The sequence below is a fragment of the Gopherus flavomarginatus genome, chromosome 1, assembly GCF_025201925.1.
Source record: "Gopherus flavomarginatus isolate rGopFla2 chromosome 1, rGopFla2.mat.asm, whole genome shotgun sequence".
Taxonomy (NCBI): domain Eukaryota; kingdom Metazoa; phylum Chordata; order Testudines; family Testudinidae; genus Gopherus; species Gopherus flavomarginatus.
The window spans coordinates 330761140-330773167 of record NC_066617.1 but is presented as its reverse complement, the minus strand read 5'-3'; positions in this window follow the sequence as shown (position 1 = coordinate 330773167).

The following is a 12028-nucleotide window of genomic DNA, read 5'->3' as shown; positions in this document are numbered from 1 at the left end:
AGACGTTCCATGCTCTTAAAATGAATCTTTTCTTCTTTGTTGTTTTTCAACTGATGATCTGCCAGCTGCAATAGTCTGGCCAGATATCATGGGGCAGGTGCAATGTTTAGGGCACCTTTTCTAACCCCTTGGAAAGAGTGAGCAGTGCTGCCCTAAAGAGGGCTGCTCAGTCACCTAGGATACTGCCAAACTTCTCTGCTGTCTCAAGGATGGAACTGAACGGCCACTAGTCCCAAGGCCACCTACATGCAGGATTGTGGCTACGACTGCCAGTGGGCGGCTCCACTTGTCACTTTGCCATGCTCCCATCCCTGCAGGACTTGAATTAATGATAAAATGATGATGGGATGACATTGCGGGGGGGGGAAATGGTGCAGAAATTTTTTAAGTGAGACAGCTATTGCATAGAGGCAGTCCCACTCTCTCAGCTGCAGAAGCCAGATTCCAGTGTCACAAAGAATTGTTATAGCAGAAGACTTCCTTAGCTGCAGGGAGTGATCAGGATATCTTCAGTGCCTTGTCATGTCCTCTGCACCCCACAGCACACTGCTGAACCACCTTCAAAGTAATTGAATCACTGATTTGAGTTCCTCTCCCCAGTCCACTGGAACAGTCTTCGAATGCTAGAGAAAGGCAATTTCTCTATCTCACTAAGGGTAAAAGGCCCATTGGCTACCCTCACCTGGTTTAGCCTGCTCATCGAAGTGGTTTACTGGGGTGTGGCCATGATGTGTTCATCTAACAGATGTACTACCCCTCCCAAATGCCCCCTATGCACTCCAATAATTGAGTGGGCAAAAAACCAAATACTTGCCTTTCCCTGAACATTGATTTTAGGCTTGAGCAAAAAAATGTAACTATTGAATTTAATTGTTTTCATTTTACCAAGATTTACCACTGAGTTTTAGTCAAGTGATAAGAGTAGATACATCTGAATTCATTCATATGGTGATGCCTCAATCCACTGGAGAGACATTGATTATTCAGCTGATTCTCCCTACGCCATACACTACAAGTTCTTAAATCCAACCAAAAGCAAGGAGTGCTCTACAGCCTGCCTCTTTCCTGGTAGCTGATAGACTTGATGGCAAGAGGAAGGCATCAAAGAGATAAGAAGATTATAACAGCAGGGATTATGGAAAACTGAAAAATCCTGCATCTACTTCCTGGTCCCCACTTCATTGCAGCAATGCAATGCACGGACATCAGAAAGCAGTATGACCGGTGACCTCTTTGAGGTAGCGGTCTCTAATTCAGCCCATCACAAGAGCGGCAGACTTATTCAGGCAGCCACCTGTCCCAGCTTGTCTCCTCTGCTCCCATGACCTTCAGCTGAGTTGTGAGTGCACACAAGCTAGGGTGGTTTTGACCCGCTGCCTGGGGGTCCTTTTTTGCTTCATGGTTGTCATGCACTTCTCATAAGAGGGCAAATGAAAGGAAAGACAAGGGGAAGCCCCTAGAGAAGAAAGGGCCTGAAATAGAGAGTTTTTGGAATCTTTCTTGGTGGAGAATAATGCACTTTTCTGTAGCTCAAGGGGGGCTTAAGAATGCTATCACCACTTTTCCCCTTATCAGTCACTAGTGCTGTCATTTTCTGGGTATGAAATGTACGGGGGCTCTTTTGTGTACTGTTATGGGTAATAGATTTAAACTGAAGTTTTTCTATCTGTATTGAAATATTGAAGGTTTATACTTTATATCAAGACAACCAAAATGTACAAGATCTATTGACCCTCTATGTTTCAGAGCAAATGTTACTTGCCATATGTAGTCAGATAAAATTCCTCCCTTCAGCCTCCCGCCCCCCCCCAAAAAAATTTAGGCATTGCATTAATAAAGTTCTTGATTTTATTTTAGTACCTTGAAAATATACACTTTGTTTTTTTACGTCACTCAGTCACTACTTAGAAAGAATGGCCAACAACTGCGAAATTAAAAAACACACACACAATACTCTCTGGCAAAAATGAAACATTAGCTAGCTTCTTGGTTTCATATAGTCACTGCATCTTTGTACAACTGTTTAGAATGTGGCTGACTGAAGAAAGGGAACAGCTTACACCTGATCTTCTGATTGCACTGGAAAACAATTACTTTTATGTTTTGCTTATGTAACCTCTTGGGTTCTTCTCTTACCCAAAAACTCTAAGAAAAGGCTACAGATAAGATGACAGATGAAGCCCCTTTAACCTCCAGGCGTGATGGGACTGAAGTCACAGGATGCAAAAAAATCAGGACTCCCCCCTGCTTTTGTGAAAAGACCAAATGGAACTTGGGCAGGTAGGTTGGAGAGGAAATAAGAGAGGAGCCAATCTGAAGACTCTGGGAGTCAGCCCCAGGGGAGTGAGTGGCAACTTGCTGTAAGTATCCTAGGTCTCCCTAGAGATAGGGGATCATCAGAAATCCTTGTGGACAGAGAGTTAGAGAAAGATAATCAGTAGCCATTGTGAGAGAAAGCATAAAACATCCAGCCTGGCTGCAGAAAGAGTGACAGAAGCCCACGCAGGTGGGACTTGCACAGACACAAATCATTCCTTTTCACAAGAAGAGACTCTGCTTGCTGAGTCATTTTCCAGCCAGGGAAGAAAGGAGTCAGATCTGCTGCAGAGGAAACCTCCAATTAGGCGCAAGCTACCAAGAGCCAGCTGATACGCTGAGAGAAAGAGAGGGAACTTTGAGTAGCTGAGACCACCTGAGGACTGTATCCCTCCTAGTCTGAGGAGAACAAACTGAATCATCGGGGCTGTCCCTGCTACAATAATTTGATACTGTCAAAATGATATTTCACAGCTATCATTCAATTTAACTGTAGCCCCCATAACAACAGTATCAACTAGGGGCATTTATGCACTTTTGCTGTCCTGCCAAACTTCAGCAATCAAGTGTTGCTAAGTTATATGAGAAACAACACAGTGATCAGTTGGACCATTTTCCCTCTAGGGACAGTAGTTCTTCTGTTCACTTCAGAAGGCCAACAATTTACATGAGACAAGAACGATATAATTCACATTTAAATAAAGTTATTAGAAGCCACAGGCTACCTATCCCATTGTCTGTTAAGGGTGGCATTTGGTATTTCAAGTCTGTTGTATGCAGGGGATTGGTTGTAAGATTCAGTAATTCACCAGATTGGGTGGGAAAAAAATATTGTAAAATTGATGGGTTCTCCACAAATGCAAGAAGCTTTAGATCGTAGAGACTGTGATATATGCCATCATGTGCCAGCAATGCCCCTCTGCCATGTACATTGGCCAGACTGGACAGTCTCTACGTAAAAGAATAAATGGACACAAATCAGATGTCAAGAATTATAGCATTCAAAAAGCAGTTGGAGAACACTTCAGCCTCCCTGGCCACCTGATTAAAGAACTAAAAGTTGCAATATTACAACAAAAAAACTTCAAAAACAGACTCCGAGAGACTGCTGAATTGGAATTAATTTGCAAATTGGGCACCATCAAATTAGGCTTGAATAAAACTGGGAGTGGATGGTGTCATAAACAGATAGTTAAGGGTTAATGTCTCTTTTACCTGTAAAGGGTTAACAAACAGGGAACCAAACAGCTGACCAGGGGACCAATCAGGAGACAAGATACTTTCAGATCTCGGTGGAGGGAAGCCTTTGTTTGTGTTTTTTTGGGTTTGGCTTTGTTCTCTCTGGGTTCTGAGAGTAACCACACGTACCTACAGGCGCTCTAATCTTCTGTTCAAATTTAGTAAGTACAAAAGGTAGAAAGGCGGTTTAGTCCTTTTGATTGTTTTTTCTTTTATTTGCAAATGTGTATCTGGCTGGTAGAGTTTTAATGTGTATTTGGCTGAAAGTATTTTAAATTGTATTTCTGCTGGAGGAGGCTTTTTCTCCAGTTTCTATAAGCTGACAGACCCTGTAACTTTTACCGTCTAAATTGCAGAGATAACTTTTACCTTTTTTCTTTCTTTTTATTAAAAGTTTTGCTTTTAAGACCTGTCTGATTTTTTCCCCTTGTTGAGACTCAAGGGAATTGAGTCTGTACTCACCAGGGAATTGGTGGGGAGAAGGGAAAGGTGAATTTCCTCTTTGTTTTAGATTCACGGAGTTTGAATCTGTATTGCCTCTGGGTGAAGGGAAAAGATGAGAGGGGGAGAAGGTAACATTCCTCTCTGTGTGGTGATTCAAGGAGTTTGAATCACGGTGATCTCCTAGTGTACCCAGGGCAGGAAAGAGCTGGGAGGAAGGAAGGAGGGGGAAGGGAAATGGTTTATTCCCCTTTGTTGTGAGACTCAAGGAATATGGGTCTTGGGGTCCCCAGGGAAGGTTTTTGAGGGGACCAGAGTGTATCAAGCACTGGAATTCCTGATTGGTGGCAGCTTATCAGATCTAAGCAGGTAATTAAGCTTAGAGGAATTCATGCTAGTACACCAACTTTTGGACTCTAAGGTTCAGATTGGGGAAAGATACTATGACAGATGGGCCCTTACACAAAGTAAAACTATTTCCCCATGTTTATTTCCCTCCCCCCTACAGTTCCTTACATCTCCTTGTCAATTGCTGGAAACAGGCCATTTATATTACCACTACAAACAGTTCTTTTTCTCTCCTGCTGCTAATAGCTCACCTTAACTGATCACTCTCCTTATAGTATGCATGGTAACACCTATTGTTTCATGTTCTCTGTGTGTGTATATATATATCCTCCTACTGCATTTTCCACTACATGCATCTGATGAAGCGGGCTGTAGCCCACAAAAGCTTATGCTCAAATAAATTTGTTCGACTCTAAGGTGCCACAGGTACTCCTGTTCTTTTTGTGGATACAGACTAACACGGCTGCTACTCTGAAATCTAATAATTCATTTATTCTACTTCTCGAAGCAAACAATAGATTTAACAACTTTTAATTGACAGCTATAGTGAACTGAATACCTCTTGAATGCTTCTCACAGATTCTATTATGAAAGTATTTTCTAGTCTAAACAAAGGATTAGTTTTCAGAAACATGATAGGTTTAAAAAAGAAAAGAATCTAGGTATTTTGGTGAGGAAGGTTTCTCTAGGTTAGATTAGTCATAACCTGTTCTTGTTAAAACACCCAAAGAAAAAGTCAGCTTCTTCTATAATATGCATGTAGATATGTACTGAATTTGAAGATTATTAACATATTATTTGGCTATTTATGCTTTAATTAACTGAGCTACTTTGCTGAAATTACTAACTGGAGGATTCCCATCCCAGAAATTGAATGGGCTTGGATCTGAAGCATGTTCTTCATGTCACCTCAGCTTTAAGACATGTCTAATTAAATTACCACTTCATTTGCTGCAGCTGCTGCTTTATACATGTTCACTTGAATACAGTCCCATTGCTCATCCTGTGTTTTATAATTATCAATGGGTGAAAAAGGAAGCCAAAATAGTTTGACAATGGCGCTAGCTTTTCAACACCCAAATAAGGTCCAAAGGATGAAATACAATTATGGAGTCAGTTGGATTAGAACAATTTGCTTAAAATGTAAGGACATTTCACCAGCCGGTTCTGGGGCTGATAGGCATAGAGATGGCCACAACAGAAGGAGATTTTTATTTCATCAGATAATGTGCACTGTGTCTCCAAAAATGAAATCTAGAAAAAGAATATGCTATTTTTGAAGTTTAGGTATGCTGTCAACAGCTTTTGTTGTTGAACAGTGTGGTCCAGATAGACAAGAAGGAATCAGCCGACAGAGAGAAAGGACTTGCAGAATAATTTGGTATTGGCATTTGAAAAGGACAAAATGAAACCACACAGCCATGTGTGTAATATGGTTGGCAAAGAACAGGGCAGCTGGAAACTATCAGAGGAAGTCTGTGGTGATAATTGTGATTTATAAAGAAAGAAGAAGTAGTGCTAGTGGAAATCTATGGATAGAATGATTGTAAGACAATGGCATAGTATTATAAGCAAAAATAAAACCTATAGAAATGGTAACCAGCAAAAAAAATGTCATACATAAAGTTACAGACTTAGGAAAGACCAGACAAATCCATAAAGCTCTCATTAGGAAAGTATGGGTAAAATCCTGTACCCATTGAAGTCAGTGGGAAATTTGCCGTTGGTTTCAGTGGAGCCAGGATTTCACCCTAAGTGCACCAACTTGTAATTTAAGAAAAACATATTTGCTCATTTCCTTAGAAGATACATTAAATAGAATCTTACGCATCTCTTCATATTTACATTTCCAATATGTTTTTTAGCAGTCTCATAAACCGCTATAAAGAAAGGCAGGAAAGCACAGAACACTCTGTTCAAGTTAAGGATGAGGGACTGTGTTTAGGTAAATGTTGAATCCACTTGAACTTTTGTCTTTTGGAGATGTTCCACCTTAAAGGGACATATGTATGGCAAGCTGCCATGCTGATCAGTGTTCCCGTAGTACAGTCAGGTACAGGCAGCTGGGCTTGTCTGGTATTTTAATACCTGACTGCCTCAAGTCAGATATCATTCCAGAGCTATTACCTTTACTCAGAAATAGCTGGAATGATAGCTGTAGGCAGTCTACCATTCTTAGAGGCAATATTGGGTAGTCCTTAAATGTACATAGCCACAGTGTAGTATTTCTTTTAGACATGATTTCAAATGGAGTTCATGGCTGTTGTTGCCCATTGGCATTCTTTATAATCATCCGCTGGAAGCATGGATGCAATAACATTAAAATGATATTATTATTATTCATGAATATATTTGGAAAATCTCTTTCATCATGCAATCGCTGAGTAGATCTAAAATAACAAATACCAGCAAGGTAATTCATCTTTCTGTGATGCTGTAAATTGGAAGCATAGTGGCTGACCACTTTGCTTTGCTTATGAAAACACTTATTTCAATCTTATAGTCTGTGGGTTTCTGTCCTCTTGAATGTCATGTATAGAATGTTGCCTCTAACTACTAAAATAAATTGGGGATCTTCTCAGCCATTTTCCTGAGGCAGCAAACATTCTATTGAAATTGCAAGGGGGGAAATGAAATGAAAGTTATCCAAGATATTTCTACTAGATGGGATTCTACCTTATATATTCTATAGCATCCTGATATCATCCAAAGGTCATGGAACTGAGCAGAACATACTTATTTGTAAAAAACAAGACTGCAGAACTAAGAGAAAGACCCTTCAGCATTGTGAAGTCCAGGGAAACTTACTCAAAATACAAGACAAAATTCAAGGGGAAAAATGTTTTGCAATATTGTGAGCCTGAATAGAGCTTAATTAAATTCAATGGGGAAATCTAATTGATCAGAGCAGGAACAAATAAGTTACAGAAGTCTAGATGATTGACAAAAATTTATTTTTCATTTTGAAACAAAATAACATCCAAATAATTCTTACTCATGGTCTGTCAGATCCCCAGCTGGTATAGATTTGCCATAGTTCAGTTAGAGCTGAGTGAACAACTAATTTTTTTTGTTCAGGGACCAGACCCCAACAAATAAAAATATTTTGATTTGGTTGAAACTGAAACTGATTTATTTTGTTTTGTTTCACTGAACTGAAAAAATAATAGTTTCAGGTCAACAGCAATATTTTGGTCAAACTGAAACCTTTTTTTTCCCATTTCTTTTGAGGTCATTTTGGGGTATTTTTCAACTTTTTATGTTTTTTTTTAAAAAAACCACATTTTTAAATGTCATTTTGAAACAAAAAATCAAAATGTTCCATTATGACATAGATGAAACATTTCAATGTGAAAAAGCTAAAATGAAATATTTTGACTTTTTTTTGGGGGGGGTCCTTTTTTCTGGGTTGAAACTATTTATGAATTTGACCCAATTTTGTGAATAGTTTTGGTGCCCTCCCCCAAAATGCATTTTTTTTGGCAAATTTGCTATTTACTGAAAAAAAAGGTTGTCCAGCACTAATTGCATCTACTTCCATGGAATTATGCAATGTCCATCAGTTGAAGAACTGTCCCTTTAGTGTCAAGATACTAAATTTATTACAGTAGAAAATCAAGTATTCCTCTTACAGGTAGGTCCCTGATGTCACCTCAGAGTTAACACTCAGCAGTAGTCCCAAAGGCTGGAATCAACTTTTCGTCTTATACAGGAGTTTCTCTATGCATTCCTATGACTAGGAAAATCCAGCCTGTGAATCTTATTCACCATCTTGGTATGGCTAATTAGGTACAACATTAAATTCCAATAGTATTTCCAGTTTGGTTTTAACATTTATCACCATATAAACCCATATTTTTTTGCAACAAGGCAATTTAGGAACTTTTTAAGTACCTCAAATGACAAAAGTAATAATTCTTCTTCGAGAGATGGTCCCTATATCTATTTCAAATGTGGGTGTGCATGCGCACCAAGTGCTGGTGTCAGAAGGCTTTGTTAACAGTGTCCATTGACCTGCACATGTGTCACGTGTTTCCTCATACTCCCAGCCAAGGTTATAATAGGCCATGTGGGTCAATGTCTCTCCAGTTCCCTCTTACCGCCATATGGCTTGAGTTGGAATCCCTGTTCCTTCATACTCTTAGCCTTTTAGCTAAGAGAGTGACCTGCTCACCGTTTGTATATAGTTCTTGTTTGTTGTTTTTTCTTGTAGATAGAAAGTTGTACATTGTAATGATAGTTGTAGATAGTAGTTAGTTTACCCTGCTTGGGGTATGGTTCTCCCACCCCAAGGACTATGTCCTACATTCCAGGGTTTAAAAACTGTGTTTCTTGCCCATGCTTATTTTCCATGAACAATGAGTACCATCAGCGTCTTTACTACTGCAGGGAGGCTCACATCACTCATTGCACAATTTACAAGTCCTTCCCACCAAGAACTTGGGAAGCGCAGGAACTCTGCTTCCAAAAATACCTCATAAAGGAAACCATGAGATTCTGCTTCCACTCGGATCTGGGACTGTCGGAACCGTGGGTGCAGCGTCTGTCACCGGTGGTGAGCACTCCTCCCAACACATCTCACATCCCAGATCTGGTGCTACTGGTGGTCAAAGACAAGCCCACACATGACGGTAAAAGAGAAAATCCACATCGAGGACTGCTCCTAAGCACATTTCCTCCTCAAGCCAGGTCAGGTCAGATGAGATGTCACATGCTGCCACAGCAGTGCCGAAGCTTCCCCACATCTAAAGTAAAGCAAAGTGCATGAAGGATATGGTGCTACTGCTGATCACCTCAGTACCCACGCAGCCGGAACAGTCCCCGGCATGCACACCAACCATTCTGTCGCCACCTCCACACCCTTTGGTTCAGTGAGCCCTGTGGACTCACTGGAGCTGTCCTGGAGCTGTCCTTCCTTCCCTCACCACTTCTCTTTGGTCCCCCGCTTGCCCCCAAGGGTCCCACTCTGATGGATGAACTGCTCCTGCCAGACCAGCCCCTGCTGACTCTGCACCATGGCCTGCTCACTCCGCCATTTCCACCGCTACTGGAGCCATCTTCTGACTCAGAGAGTTTTCTGAGCCGGAACCCACCTTTTCCCCCATGTCTAGGTGCCACTCGTACTTGTGCCCTCGACTGCCTTATCATCCGGCTTATGACCTGGCAGCGGGACCAATGGGACCGTTGCAACCTCAGGCCCCTATCCCTTGGCCACGGTGGGCATCATCGGATCCATATCACCCATGATACCTGCCCTCCCATGTCTCTTAACTCTCAGGCCAGGCTCCTTCACCAGCACCACAGGGATCTATGAAAGAGGCAGAGATAGAGTCAATTTTTCCAGTTCCTCCAGTCACTATAGCTGCTTCCTCATCATCAGATCTCTTTATCTCTCCCAGATGATCACAGGCAATACCAGGAACTGTTACAGAGGGTGGCAGCAGACCTGGGCACACCGCCGGAGGAAGTTCAAGACCAGTACCACAAGCTCCTAGACATCCTCTAGCCACAGGGACCATCATGGGTGGCGGTCTCCATCAATAACACCATTCTTCAGCCCACACAGGCAGTGTGGTATACTCCTGCCTCTTGTTCCCTCACACCGAAATGTGCAGAGAGCTGGTACTTCATCCCAGCTAAAGGGAAGGACTTCCTCTTCCCCCTGACCCCCAGTTCTCTGGTCATGCATGTTGGCACCCAACACACACAAAAGTCCACCTCTCCAAACCAGGCAGCCAAGCAATAGACCTTTTGGGGAGAAAGATCTACTCCTTATTGGTGCTACAATTTCAGATTGCCAAACACCAGGCTCTGCTAGCCAAATACAATTTTAATATATATATTAGGCTAGGAGAGTTCAAGGACAAGCAGTCAGCAGACCATAAGCAGCAATTTCAGGCCTTGGAGGATGAAGGGTGCCTGGCCGCCAAGGTGGGCCTTCGAGTGGCTGCCATGTCCTCACACTCCCTCATGATGGACACTGTCATACGCTGCAAGTCCTGGCTCCAGTCCTCCGGCTTTCCTTGAGAGGTCCAAACCACTATAGAGGACCCACTCCCTGGATGCCACCAGGGGACCCTTCCCCTCAGTGCCTTCTCCAGTAAAAGGCAGATGTTCGTTTAGCAAAGGATGCCATGACACATGCCACAGAGCTCATGACACCCCCGCCACACACACACATGAAGGAAAGGCTTCTTCTCCCCACACTTCCTTATCCTGAAGAAGGGCAGAGGATGTTGCCCCATTCTCAATCTTCAGTACTAAACAACTGTATCAGAAAATCCAAATTCCATATGGTGACACTGGCATCTATTATCCCTTCCCTTCCCCATGGGACCTGTTTGTGGCTCTTGACATGAATGGTGTCTACTTCCATGTTGACATCCACCCGGCCTACCAGAAATTTTTCCATTTCCATGTGGGACAACACTATTATCAATTCCAAAGTTTCCCCTTCAGCATTACGATGGCTCTGCCAGTCTTCATGAAGGTCTTCATTGTCATAGTGTTACAAATGCGCTGCCTCAGCTACTCAGTGTATCCTTATCTGGACAACTGTCTCCTAGTCACACTATCCCGAAGAGTTTATCTCCGCCATCCTCACCCCTCGTCTGTCTGGGGGTCTGAATCAACAAGGAGAAATCAGTGTTTGTACTTACCCAGACAATCAACTTCATCGGGTCACAGCTCAACTCAGTTGCAGCATGGGCCTTCTTTCCGGCAGACTTCTTCGCAGTGCTGATGGCCCTGGTTGCAGACCTCCGCCACAACCACACACCATGGTCTGCCATTGCCTCTCCCTCCTGGGACATGTGGCAGCCTGCACCTCCATAACACTGCATGCATGCCTACACTACAGGCACTGCCTCCCACTGGGGTTCCTCCATTTGGAAAACAGAGTCCTTGTCCCCCAGATGGTTTTGACTTCCCTCACCTGGTGGACCAACACTTCCAAGGTCCTGGTCGGAACTCCTTCACCACCTCCACCCCACAGGCCACCATCACAATGGACACCTCCCTCCCCAGATGGTGAACCCACCTAGACTATCACACAGCTTAGGGAGTCTGGACGCTATGGGAAGTCAGAATGCAAATAAACTTTCTTCACATGCCAGGCATTTCTTGCTCTCATTCAATCACATCATGTTCAACTACTCTCCAACAGTGGTGCAGCGGTTGTGTACCTGAGCAAACAGGGCAAGTCTCCTTCCCTTTGTGCTGAGTCCATCCATGTTTGGAACTGGTGTATCAGACATCACATGACTCTGCAAGCCACATACTTCCCTGGATACCAAAATTTCCCAGCCAACATCCTCAGCAGGAGAGTCTACCGCAACAACTAGTAGGATTGCACAACATTTTCTGCTACCTTTTCCACCCTCAGCTCTATACGGGTCCACCTGGCAGTGCTTAGTGCTTTTCTCTCCCCCATGGATGGTGCCTCAGTGTTTATGAATCCAGCTACCGTCCCTTTGATGAAAGGTCTCCTCAATACTTTCCCACCAGTACTCAAGTCCCACCCCCATGGGACCTTAATCTCGTTCTATCTGCCTCACAAAGCCACCTTTGGAGCTAATGGTGACATGCTCCATCTCCCATCTCTCCATGAAAGTGATATTCCTTGTAGCCATTACCTCAGCTAGATGAGTCAGCAAACTAGCAGCCATAATAGCTGACCTTCTGT